The sequence below is a fragment of the Helianthus annuus genome, chromosome 16 (genome assembly GCF_002127325.2).
Source record: "Helianthus annuus cultivar XRQ/B chromosome 16, HanXRQr2.0-SUNRISE, whole genome shotgun sequence".
Lineage (NCBI taxonomy): Eukaryota > Viridiplantae > Streptophyta > Magnoliopsida > Asterales > Asteraceae > Helianthus > Helianthus annuus.
Window position 1 is genome coordinate 10,019,674 of NC_035448.2, and position 14,571 is coordinate 10,034,244.

Consider the following 14,571-nt stretch of genomic DNA (forward strand, 5'->3'; position numbering starts at 1 on the left):
GTCGAACCACGAAGAGTATGTGGTTTGCGAATGGACTTGGTTGATTTTTAATGGTTGTCACAATTTATGAAGCTTGCTAGATTATTTTTGTGGTTTTTCTTTGATTGAAAGATGTCGAATGGAATTAATAAAGTTGATTGGATTGATTAACTAATAGAAATTAAACAATTGCATGAAAACTTGATTATAAAATAGGATGGAATAACAAGGTTCACACCCGGTTTCCACGAATGCAAGACCTAGGGTTACTACGCGTTTGAATTTGGTTTACTCGAATTAGTTCATTAACGAGTTAATAATCACAAAGCTTAGGTGCCAATCGCTATCAACGTCATGGACAACAGACCACGATGCACTTCGTTACCTTGGACTAGCAAATCCTTTCAAAAGACAAGGCATAAATACGTGTATTCGTTTCACAAAGTCAAATTTAATGATTCACTCGACAATTCATAAATTCAATACAAACGTAGGACAATTGTCTAAAGATTCAAATTCAATTCAAGTTGTCACAAACCAAACATCAACACATAGTAAACCTAAATCTTACATAAGTCTACACCGGGGTGAAGCCCACGAGAACTAGCCTCTCATGGTGTACGAAACTTGATCAGTGGTTGAGGAGAGCTTGAACGTCATCATCTTGAAGCCTTGAAGTGGTGGAAATGGTGATTAGGGTTTGGAATGATTGATGGTGATGAATGGATGGAAATGTGAAAGTTGATTAGGGTTGTGGAAGTGATTATGATGATCGAATCGAATGATTGTCAATTGAATGGATGGATTCGAGGATGAATTGGTGATGTATCTTGGCTCCAAGAGGTGTTTCTAACTTCAAAATAGAGTGTAGCCCCCGAAAAATAGGTTAAAACCCCTTTAAAACTCGTCTAACAACAAGAAAAACAAGAATTTCGCGACAACCACCAGGGGGCGACGTTGCCGACGCTGGCTGGAATAACAAAACGCTGCCGACGAGTTAACAAGCTGTCTAAGGACATTTTGGGCGACGGGGTGATCCATGGGGCGTCGCCGACGGCCCCTTTGGGTGTCGGCGACGGTGCTTACTTTCTCTCATCTCCGTTTTTCGCATTTCGTGCTCCCGGTTGACCCATTTTGTGTCCCGGTGGTCCGTTTTTCACCCCGGTGGCCCGTAAATCTCCCAAAAAGGTCCTTAAACTCCGCTAAACCCGCAAAACATATATCTAATCAAAAGTAGGCTTTTCAACATTAAACGTTAAGTAAAAACTTAAACTTAAACATAAACGGACACCGGTTTTCGACCACGTATCACATCCCCACACTTGTCTTTTGCTTGCCCTCAAGCAAATCTGTCTTTCACTTTCACGTGGGTCGAACAAGAAATACACTCCCGTTCCCGAGACTAAGATTAAGGTCAATTGTCATGCCAAAGTTCAAACTTTTTACAATTTTCAACATAATTAACGGTAAGGTGAATAATCACATATAAAATGGTTATCCAAGATTAACCCGCCCTTAAAACCAATAAATCCTGCACATCCCTCACAATGTTCTCTCCACTCGGTTTAAAATTGGCTAATAGTTGATGCATTAGCGCTTTTGAAATAATCACTCAAACCGATTAGAACACGTACCCGCATAGGCTTGCAACTCAATCATTCTCCACCACCGTACACGAATACTAAACACAAGTCAAAAGGTCTTTGTAAGGGTTGCAACGGGGCTAGGCTAAGGGTAGGAAGTAGGATATTTAAAGTGGCTAAGGTGATGAAAATTCAATTTTTATTACAAACCACTAAACTAAACAAAACAAATTATAAAAAACTTTATTCCTTAAAGTTTTTATTTTAACTTGTAATTATTCAATCAGATTATGGTTTTATAAAAAAAAAATTATAAACATCAACTAAGAGGCAACAACTTTCGCCTTTTATTCAACAACTACTACACATCTTTTTGTGTTTTTCTCAATGCTTTTTCATTCTTTTTCACAACATTTTCTGATCTATATATATATATGTATAACAACTCACAACTAAACTACTATAATTGAATTTTCATCACACAGGTTTAAAAAGAAAAAGGCTTAAGGTTATGGGCTAAATGGGTTGTCAAATGAAAGGATTAGGCTCAAAGTTGGCTACTAAGGGATAAATTTTTGGGTAAGGATGAATAAATGGTGTAAAAAGAAAAGGTTTACCTAATGCCTTAATCATTTTTGTGCTTGCATTCGGTCTATGGTCTCAAACGTATCAAAAGAGGCAAGTTCTACAATACATGACTAATGGTCCACTCAAACAAAGGAATATGTATATATGTAATGTATACAAGTGGCTCAAAATCTCACATATAAAGGGTATGGAAAATGATATACAAAAATTGCAAGTTTCTTAGGCGGATTATTCCTAAATAACCACCCGCTAAATACCCGTCATGCTTATTAATTCGAACTTGACCATGACAAAAGACCAAATGGGTTGTGTCATCCCTCGTTGACTTGGTTACTTGTGCTTTTAAGATCGCTTTAAACAAATACATTTTGAAAAAAAATTTAAAATTTTTCTCCCATCCCCACACTTGAGGTAAACATTGTCCTCAATGTGTAGTATTTGAATGAACGGGTCAAAAATCGAAAATCTTTTACTTACTCCCCCATCCCCACACTTGAGGTAAACATTATCCTCAACGTGTAAGAACTAGAGTTTTTAAATCGCACAAGGGATGTGACACGGCTAATTTCCCAAAAAATCACCCCGAAAACTAAAGTACAATTACAACCCACTTATTACTAACTAAAAATCAAAAGTAAAAGGAAACGTATGCACCTGTGTCACACCCCTATTTTCCACGTGTCACCGGTGGGCCCGGTGGGGAGTATCGTGACGTCATTGATATCATCATAGTCAAACAACACAACATATGAATGCACAGCGGAAGCAAAAGATATAGATTCATTTCAACTGAATAAATTGTAATGTTTAAGTATCACAAAACAGTCGAAACAGATCCACAGGCGGATCAAATAAAAAGGAAACTGTTCAACAGACTTTGACATCTAAAGCTTGCGAGACTTGAGTAATGATGCCTGGAGTAGCCAGCCTATTTCGTTTAGTACCTGCACTTAGCCTTTTTGGAAAATACGACAGTTTGCACTGGTAAATACAACTTAACTGACTCATTTTGAAAAGAGTTTGAAAATTGATTTGAATGCACTTCGGCAAAAGTATTTTATAACTTGGGACAATTATTCAAAATAATCTTGTATACAGTTTTACTCAATTGTCGTCCATTAGGGCCGGTTGCAAGGCCGGACTTAAGTTAACTGACACGCCACAGGTATAATGCCCACAAGGTTGATTCCTTATAGTGGGATACCAGTTTTTACATAATGCATCTGTCAGGTGTACGCCTACACCCCGTGCTTAGGTCGTGGCCATTTCTTTGAATGATGCTAAGGATATCCGGGACATGGTCATTTAACCCCCAAGGGCCATACACCAAATAATACATATCAAACAGGTTATTTAATATATCAATCACAATACGATTTAAATGACTACATACACCCGACCAAGCGGTACTTTTATAGTACCGTATCCTAAGCCCGTATAGGGAAAATAAGTTAAGGGTATTTACCTGAGAAATAGTATAAATCAAATACAGCAAGTGCACGTAGCTTTTACTGGGCTCCTAATCTGGAACGAAGGATTTTAATAATCTATTAGAATCCTAACGGGTCTTTAATTAAGCTTATACTTAGACCAGTTAGTTTTCAAAAGGAAAACACGGTTCAAACGCATGATAAAGCGAAGACCGGTTTAGAATGTGGTTTTGACCCGACAAGCTTGTATGCTTGTTTAATATGGGTAACTTAATCACATTCTGGATTTTGATACAAAAACGATATGGTTTGACCCGTTTCGGCTAATATATGCAAACTAGTTACATAGGCCGATCCGAACGCGAAACATGCGTAACGGGTAACCATAAGAGTCATGAACATGTTCCACAAGTTAATATGCCTTAAATATGTTGTGACATCAGTAGGATATCTTCTATTATGCCCAAAACGAATTTAAAACCAATTTATGCCCCGTAGGGGTATTTTGGTCATTTAAAAGGTTATAAAAGAGGTTAAATAGTAATCTGAGTTTCGGGTCTGATGTAATCCATAAAAGTACTTAATTTACTAAGTTATATCAGTAGGGTATAACTTATATGTGAAATCTATCCTTTATAACCAAACTATGCATCTTAAGGGCATTTTGGTAATTTCACATAAGCCTAAAAGGTCAAAATCGGAAATCTAAGCTTAAGACCTTTGCTTACTGTTAGAATGTAAATATTTACTAAAAATATCAGTAGGCATCAAACCTTATATTTATAAAATGGTTTTAATACATATTATGCGTTAAAAACGCTTAAAAAGGCGATTTGGAGCCATTTCCGGGTTTTCAAAGGAAAGCTGATAATTTTATTATTCCAGAAGGCTCAAAATACTTTATTTACCATATTAGATCAGTAGAAAAAGGTTTGGGGTCAAAAGGATTTGTAAAACTCGTTTTATAGCCCAAAAGAGCAAAACCGGCAATTACCGAATTAAGCTTAGAATCCTAAGTTATGCTCAGCCTAAAAATAAATAAAAATCTTCAAAAATCCCAAAATATTATATAACATCAGTGGGTAAAAGTTTGGTATCAAAAATTGGGTTTAGATAGGCTATATGCTAATTATTCGGTTTAATTATTAAAAAGCTTTCTAATTACGCTAATGAGCATAACTCCTAATCTAGACCTCAAACTGATATCAAATTTTAGGGACAAGTCTATAAATCAGTAGTGAAGGTTTCTATTCTTTCACTTTATCAAAAATCACATTTTAAGATGATAAGGGCATAATAGTCAACATTTAAGCATTTAACGGAATCATGCATATGAATCGGATAACTAATGAACCAAGTTGTATAATCTCAGAGGGTTATACTTATAGGTAACTTGGTCCTATTAGAGCTCTAAGGCATTCCTAAATCATGCTCAAACGGGTCAGAACTGAAAGTCAAAGCATAAGTCAAACTATGCGACTTTCGATCCCGAACCAAGCTTAAACTAAAAATTGTCGAGTTGAACATGTTTAGACATGTTCTTACATTAATTACCAAGTTATATTAATGTCAAAATAGGTTGCATAGCTTCTATATTGCTAATTATGCATTTATTTGAAAATTAGTATTCTGTTGACTTTTTATAATCAAGTTTGACTCGACAATTGACCTAATTAGAGTGGGAATCAGAGGGTGACCTTTTAAGGGTTTAATGCCCACATAATTACCAACTCATAGGTACTTTCAAAATGAAATTTGACTGGAGCAATTAAGATTAATGACGAAGTCAAACCTTAATTACGACGGTTTGACTAAACGCTAATAAACTAAGCAAAACTGAATTAAAGGAGGTTAAGCATACTTACAATAGTCCTAAGCACAACTAATGATCACTAGGAAAGATGCTTGAGCTCCAGGAACCTCCAAGAAGTGAGTTGTGAAGTTGCAAGTGAATGAGCAATTGAAGATCACAACTTCATGGCCTTATATAGGTTTCTAAATTCAATTTGATCATGCCAAACAAGTCTAGGATTGATTCCAGATCATTACAAGTGTCCCTAGGCTCTTTAAAACCATCAAACAAGCTCCAAGTATTGAAAACCAGGCTTCTAAGTCGGTTAAACCGGCTGGAACAGGCAGCTGTGCACATTTTCTGCATCTGGGGACCTTAGGCGGCCCGCGTAAGGATCCATAAGGATCTTACGCGCCCCGTGTGGGTAGTCTGATCCGGTTACAAAGTTTCAATAATTGCATAAATGGTCCCTGGTCCTTCCAAAACTTATTTTTAACTTGTTTCTTGCACTATAAACCCCCAAACTTGACTTTTAAGGACCTCAAGTCATAAACCAACTTTGTTTAGTCCCCGGTTATTCATACGTTCACCGAAAAGTCTTAAATTTCAACGTTGACGCTTTTAATCACTCGTATACGAATATTGTCATAACTTTCTCATACTTAATCGAAACCTCGTGAAATTTTTATCACACATTCTTGTGAGTATAATTTATCACTACAAAGCTTCGGGTTTGCTAAAAGATCACTCAGAGGTATACTTTAAACATGTTGACACATTTAGCCACTGTAGTTTGTAATTCCTCACTTTCTTTCACAATTAGCTTCGTATGATCCATGATTTATTCGTTTAAGGGTATAAACATCATGTAGGGTTATTGAAAGATATATTTATTCATCGTTGACATTTTGAATCCTTTTACACACATAGATTCCCTGTTTGTCAACTTTAGTCCCTCTAATTCATTCCTTTACACGTTTTAAGTCCATGACACGTGTCGATATAATATTGGACATGAATTTTCGAGGTGTTACAACCTGATTTTCTCGTTAATGGCTCATGTGCTCTTCTTCTTTTCAAGAAAGAGGTCGTCCCACGAACATAATGTACCTACAAATCTTAACCCTTGTGTAGAAGCATGCTTCTCACAACCATCAAAATTTGTTAACTACCTAGTTCTACCACTTTTATGAAAACATTACCACGACATACGTTATTTCACTTTGATTTATGTGGAAAAAAATAATGTACAATAACAACAAACCTAACTCACTTTCGTAGAAATCACGATTGCATTTAACTTATGCAACAAGCCCTTTTAAACCTCCCGATAGCTCGGGAGGACGAGTAGGTCTCGTGAGGGTTATATAGGGAACACACCCACAAGGTTCATTTAACTAAGAAAATAAGATAAAACGAATAATAGTACTAACTCTACAACAATCATACCTGATTTGCCTTTCATGGTGGTCGAAGTGCACATTTGCCTACCGAGTTTCCAACATATGCTCGGTAGTTGGCATGCCGAATCCACTCTCTTTTTCTTCTATTCGGCATGCTTATTGTACACCTTCAGGGTCGCTTCTTACCAAACTGGCCAATGTCTTGCAACGCCACCCTTCGAAGCCTTATACCCGAACCCGCATCCCCAACTTTGTTGGTTGAAGTGATAAGTATGGGAGAAGGATGGATATGAATGTGGGCTTCTTTTAGATCTGACCTGTCTCGCGATGTTATGTCTTCCGCTCGGTTCAAACATTCAGTTTCTTGCTTCGGAAGATCTATAACCTCTTCCACCACATCACCATCCACCATTGTACAATTAGCCAAAACCTCCCGCTTACGTTTAATTTGGGCTATTTCCTCCGGTAATTGACCCACTTGCATCACCAATACTTCATGGGATTTATCTCTCACTTCCTTCGCCTTCTTCATATCTTTGATATCCTCGTGATATCCTTTCACCATGTTTATGAGAGCATCAAGCTTGGAGTGCATCGAATCCTGAGGTTCTTCGGATGCCAACTAAGGGTATTCATTACAATAATCATCATACTCCTCCCGGTAACTTGAGAAATGTGTCAATTCGGGTTCGTAGTTGTTATAACCTCGCTCTTGCTCATAATGGTAATCCATCTCTGAATAGTAATATTCTTGATAATTTGGTGGTGGTGGTGGTGGTCTATCGTATGAATAATGTGAGGATGGACCATTGAAAAATTCATAATTCATCCTCCCATATCCGTACAATCCGCTGAGATAGTCTTCCCGATCCTTGTATGCTTGAACCCGCTCGTAGAAACCAAAACAATCCTCTAATAGATGCTCTTCGCTTCCGCAACACTCACACGGATCATCGATGGTGCCTGCAAAACATGTACCTGCAAAAACAAGCTCGACCACCCAAAGTAAAATCACAAAAATACAAGAAAGAAAACTAAACTAAAATCAAACAAGCAATGAAATAATAAGCGCACTAGCTCCCCGGCAACGGCGCCAAAATTTGATCGGAGTGTCGCGCTCCGGTCAAAGATAAGATTTATATACCCAAATTACCCTTAACAAATAGCTAGTGGTAGTAAGGGGTCGAACCACGAAGAGTATGTGGTTTGCGAATGGACTTGGTTGATTTTTAATGGTTGTCACAATTTATGAAGCTTGCTAGATTATTTTTGTGGTTTTTGTTTGATTGAAAGATGTTGAATGAAATTAAAAATGTTGATTGGATTGATTAACTAATAGAAATTATACAATTGCAAGAAAACTTGATTATAAAATAGGATGGAATAACAAGGTTCACATCCGGTTTCAACGAATGCAAGACCTAGGGTTACTACGCGTTTTAATTTGGTTTACTCGAATTAGTTCATTAACGGGTTAATAATCACAAAGCTTAGGTGGCAATCGCTATCAACGTCATGGACAACGGACCATGATGCACTTCGTTACCTTGGACTAGCAAATCCTTTCAAAAGACAAGGCATAAATACGTGTATTCATTTCACAAAGTCAAATTTAATGATTCACACGACAATTCGTAAATTCAATACAAACATAGGACAAATTTTCTGAAGATTCAAACGTAATTCAAGTTGTCACAAACCAAACATCAACACATAGTAAACCTAAATCTTACATAAGTTTACACCGGGGTGAAACCCACGAGAACTAGCCTCTCATCGGAACGGAACTTGATCAATGGTTGAGGAGAGCTTGAAAATCATCATCTTGAAGCCTTGAAGTGGTGGAAATGGTGATTAGGGGTTGGAATGATTGATGGTGATGAATGGATGGAAAGGTGAATGTTGATTAGGGTTGTGGAAGTGATTATGATGATCGAATCGAATGATTGTCAATCGAATGGATGGATTCGAGGATGAATTGGTGATGTATCTTTGTCACGACCCCCGACCCACCCTGGATGGAATCGGGTGCCGTGAGCAGTCCAGTGGTACCGGTGATTATTTTTATTTTGAAAAACATTGCAGCGGAAATTTCATCAGGACCGTGAGTTAGGAAAAATATCATAGTTTAGAAACAACGGATTTTATTTATTAAATAGATGGGATAAACCCATGTTTTACAAAGGTAGCTTTTAATATAAAAACGATATTTCTTAATTTGATTTAATTAATGAAATAAGCCACTTCTTGAAGTCCTTCAGTGCTGGATCTAATCCTTACTCCAATCTACTGTAATTACCTGAAACGCGTTTTAAAAAGGTTTTGTCAGCGGGAAATACTGAGTGAGTTCATTCAGTTTGCACAAAAACATATTTGTTATAATTTACAGTATTAAGAGCGATTACAATGTTTTTCTATCAACCAATTATCAAGAATGGGTATTTGTCACTCGATTCATTTCTGTGACTGTGGTCATACCACTATTGGGTCCCGTTGCCCTAATAGTGACGGTGTAGTCACACAGAGTAATAATTACTCACATAGAGTAATATTCACTCACATAGAGTGATAAAAATAGTAATGTGCACAATACCCCACATACCAGCTGTAATTTGGTGATTACAAAGACTTAATCCCTGTAATTATAACCTTGAAAATAATTTGAGGTATTGTAATACTTACTCACAAACTGAGAGAAAATAATTTTTTAAAAAGAAGAATGACTCACATTATAAACATGCAGATTCATACGGCCAAAGTTTAGTCTACAGATAAGCCTTGATATATTGCAGATTTATACAGGCAAAGCTTAGCCTATTGATTTAGCCTTGTAACCTAGTACACACGAACTAGGTAGGTAACTTAATACAACAATTACGATAACTCACGAGATCAAATTCTCACAACGAACGACAAAGTGCGATACTTAAACATCCATCGATTTAACGACGAACGACAAAGTATAACCCTAATGTGGGTGGCACTTAAACATCCATTGGATATATTGATCGGTCGGAAAATGAATCGTAATAGCGATCGAGTTAATACCCTGTATCGTAGCAGCACCCTGCTATACTAATTAGTGTTTGTAACGATTTAACGCTACAAAGTGTTTGTAATGATTGAAAGAATTCAATGATGACCGAATAAATTTATCGTTTTCGAATTTGAGAGTTTCAAGGAATCGAATCTAGATATTTCGAAAGATGAGACATTCTGATGAAATGATATAGTTTCCAAGGTGATTATGTTTAAGCCAAAAGATATATGATTTATAGATTCTTAAAATGAATGTGAAGAACTTTTTTGGAATTAGTAAAATTCTTTGTCAAGAAGAAAACTTACCTTGATTGGTACCTAAGGAAGACTTAAGATTGACCGGGTCAAAAAAAAATGAAAACATGAAAATGTTTTGTCAGATATTAAATTATGATATGAGAAAATTAATGTGTTGAGATGGGTGATTTGTAAGAATACATGAAAAGACAATAAAGTTAGTGTATTTTTGTCTTATAATTGTATTCAGATGATTTTAATCAAAATGTTTGATTAAAGATAGGTGATATTTTGATTTATTAAAATCCTTTTTCCTTTTATGTTATCATAAGGTAGAATAATAAATAAATATAGATAGGTTTAAATATCAAAACCCGTGGTAACTTTGACAAAATAATGATATAGGTTTACCCAATATTCTAGAACTTATGATTATTATTTTTAAAATCAAGTGTGTTTAACTATAAGATTGTGGTATTTTAAATCATAAAAGTAGAATAATAAATGTTTATTTTAATATCAAGCATACTTAAATATTGGCTTGCGTAAATAACATTTGATATTTTAATATAAAAGAATATTTCTATAAGTATTTAATGTTTGTGAAATATTAATCAAGATGAACATTTATTTATAATATGTCTTGTTTATGATTATTTAGATAATTCTATTCGTCCCTTTTAATTGTTTTATGAAAATATGTCTTCTCTTTACAGTACAAAGTATATATATATTTCTATATATATAATATAAAAATATTTTTATATATAATTGAAATTTACTAAATAAGTATGATGACTTAATTACCTAGTCATTATCACGGCGGATATTGGTTAGTGCTGCCTTGTTTAAGCATAGGTGGCCAGTCCATGCCTAATTAAGGCTAGGCTATTCAATACATGCCCCTGATAATAACTCTAGTATCTAAAAATAATACTAACACTAACACTATTACTATTAATATATTATTACTAATAATAAAACTAATATTAATTGCCAATAATAAATGCATAAACTTAAATGAGAATATACTTCAAACAAAATTTTATATATAAATTCTTTACCTTAATGGTTTTAACAAAAATTTTAAATGTAGGAATACTATATTGTAAGTTTCTATATATAATTAAGTTTATATAATGTTTTTCGATCAATGATGATAAGGTAAGAAATATCACGAAAGGCTCGATTTAGGTTGTAAGGACTAAGGAATTAGGACATGAAATGGTGGATCATTATCTTAGCACACAATTGTGTTAAGATTGCTTTCATAAAATAAATCAATAAAGCGGATTCAATATAAATAAATAAATAATTAAATCCTAGATTAGCGCAATCTTCAAATTTGTGAAAATGTCATCATAAAGGGATCGTGATCAAAGAAATGATTTGATGAATTCGAAGACTAAACAAGCATGTTATGGTTCAAGAGAATTGAAGTGCTTGTTGGGACTATTTTGAATATGATGGTTTCAATCCATCATATGGGACTTCGAATTGATTACGTATTGAGAGCAAGTTAACTGGGTTTGGATAAAACGAGTTTTAATAAGGAAGTTCGGACATGATCACAACAGAAACCATGTATAACCTTCAAAAAGAAAATCGAGTTTTTCAAAAAAAAATTTATCGATCAAATATCAAAGAGTAATCATTTTACAAAACGCGGTTTACAATGCAAAGATCAAGTATAGCGAAATGATATTTGAGGTTGGATAAAACAATAATTTGGAATGAAGCCTTCCTAGGGTCTTATAACTCAAATGAACCACATGCGCAACAAATAGTGCATGTGTATCGTATGGATTTACCAAGAAACGAAATGGATCAATATTTGCTATTATGAAAGAATTCTTTATGGTATGATGACCATTAAAAGAACACGAAAGTCAACTTATTATAGGCAGAAGTCAGAATTGTTACGAAAGGAATATAAGAACTTTTATCTGGAATTTTGTGTGATACCCGTTGTTAAGTGCCATTATCAAGGAATGTCGAATGAACTGAAATGGAATAGGGGATTTGTAAAGGTCTGGGACTCCTTTTTCAGTGATAATAATTATGACTTAGTTTAGACTGTGCATCGATGATTGTGAAATCTTGTTCCAACGTACCTCAGCGAAATGTAGATCGTTTGTAGGATCACGTGGCAAAGTGCTTCTTTTTGATTAGTAGTTTTCTACTGACAGAATTAGTATTGGTGTCATCGTGCCCAATTTATACTTTTCAAAGTTCTTGCCTTGGAAAGTCGTGTGTGATATATTTCAACGTCTGTGGACGTATATTTTAAGTTTCATGTGTTTTCTTGTGCATTAGCACAACTTTATATGTTTCTTACTTGTGCATTGTAAATTTTTATACTTTCGATGATATCCCATCTTTAAAAGGGTTCTCATTGTATGAGTTACGAGGTAAATGATCAAACAAAATAATGTTTGATATTGGAAAAGAGATTCCTGATAAAGAATTCTAGACACGGATGCTTGTGCTTTATTTCAATTTATCAATCCTTATGGTTTTTTTTTTTTGGAATTTCCTTATAGATATACCTATCTATATAATCACATATTTCACATGCTGAAATAAACATACCATTTATCAGGTCAATGTATTTAACAGATTCATATTTCCAAGAACCAGTCAGGTATTTGGTCATGATACTATTTAGGGAAATCTTGTCACTGATTTGACATATCATTTACCCCGTCTTATCCGGTTCGCGCCGGAGCGGTAATCTCAATATGTCCGGACAAGCTGGAGAGTCTGCTACTCTATACCCAGTTTTGCCGGAGAAAATTTTCTATTTCCCATAAATAGTATCTTTTCAAAAAGTGCCTCTTTTATTAGGGCTTTTATCCAGAATCAAGGAAATTTGTATTCCCATAACATATCTTTATTCTAGACCAAATAATATCAATAAGCAAGAATAAATAGCAGTTAAGTGCTATTGCCTGCTAACCGTCATACCAGTATCCATTATATTATACTTATATAAGTAATTTACCTTAAAGTTTATTTTAAGGCAAAATTCTTAAGTTCAAGTCTAAATACCATCCGGAGTGCTATCAGATAATATTAAGTTTCTAATTCTCCGTTTCACTTAGGTATTATTATAACACCTAATTGTGTAAACCAGTGGCTTAGCTTATACTAAGGCATCTTTTCTTATGTTCAAGTCTAACTGCTATCAGCTGTGCTACCATTTAATAGAAATCTCCTAACTCTTTTTATTTAAGCTTAAGTATTATTATCACAACACTTATAGGCTTAAAGCAGTGGCTCTGATACCACCTTCTGTCACGACCCCCGACCCACCCTGGATGGAATCGGGTGCCGTGAGCAGTCCAGTGGTACCGGTGATTATTTTTATTTTGAAAAACATTGCAGCGGAAATTTCATCAGGACCGTGAGTTAGGAAAAATATCAGAGTTTAGAAACAACGGATTTTATTTATTAAATAGATGGGATAAACCCATGTTTTACAAAGGTAGCTTTTAATATAAAAACGATATTTCTTAATTTGATTTAATTAATGAAATAAGCCACTTCTTGAAGTCCTTCAGTGCTGGATCTAATCCTTACTCCAATCTACTGTAATTACCTGAAACGCGTTTTAAAAAGGTTTTGTCAGCGGGAAATACTGAGTGAGTTCATTCAGTTTGCACAAAAACATATTTGTTATAATTTACAGTATTAAGAGCGATTACAATGTTTTTCTATCAACCAATTATCAAGAATGGGTATTTGTCACTCGATTCATTTCTATGACTGTGGTCATACCACTATTGGGTCCCGTTGCCCTAATAGTGATGGTGTACTCACACAGAGTAATAATTACTCACATAGAGTAATATTCACTCACATAGAGTGATAAAAATAGTAATGTGCACAATACCCCACATACCAACTGTAATTTGGTGATTACAAAGACTTAATCCCTGTAATTATAACCTTGAAAATAATTTGAGGTATTGTAATACTTACTCACAAACTGTGAGAAAATAATTTTTTAAAAAGAAGAATGACTCACATTATAAACATGCAGATTCATACGGCCAAAGTTTAGTCTACAGATAAGCCTTGATATATTGCAGATTTATACAGGCAAAGCTTAGCCTATTGATTTAGCCTTGTAACCTAGTGCACACGAACTAGGTAGGTAACTTAATACAACAATTACGATAACTCACGAGATCAAATTCTCACAACGAACGACAAAGTGCGATACTTAAACATCCATCGATTTAACGACGAACGACAAAGTATAACCCTAATGTGGGTGGCACTTAAACATCCATTGGATATATTGATCGGTCGGAAAATGAATCGTAATAGCGATCGAGTTAATACCCTGTATCGTAGCAGCACCCTGCTATACTAATTAGTGATTCGCGTGTGTGTGGTGAGGAGTATTTTCGGTAGTTAAACATATAGCTTAACAGAATGGAATACGTATTTGTGTAAAACCCAAATCAAACCTCAACGATAGTTATGAGATTCGAACCTTAACGAACTTCACA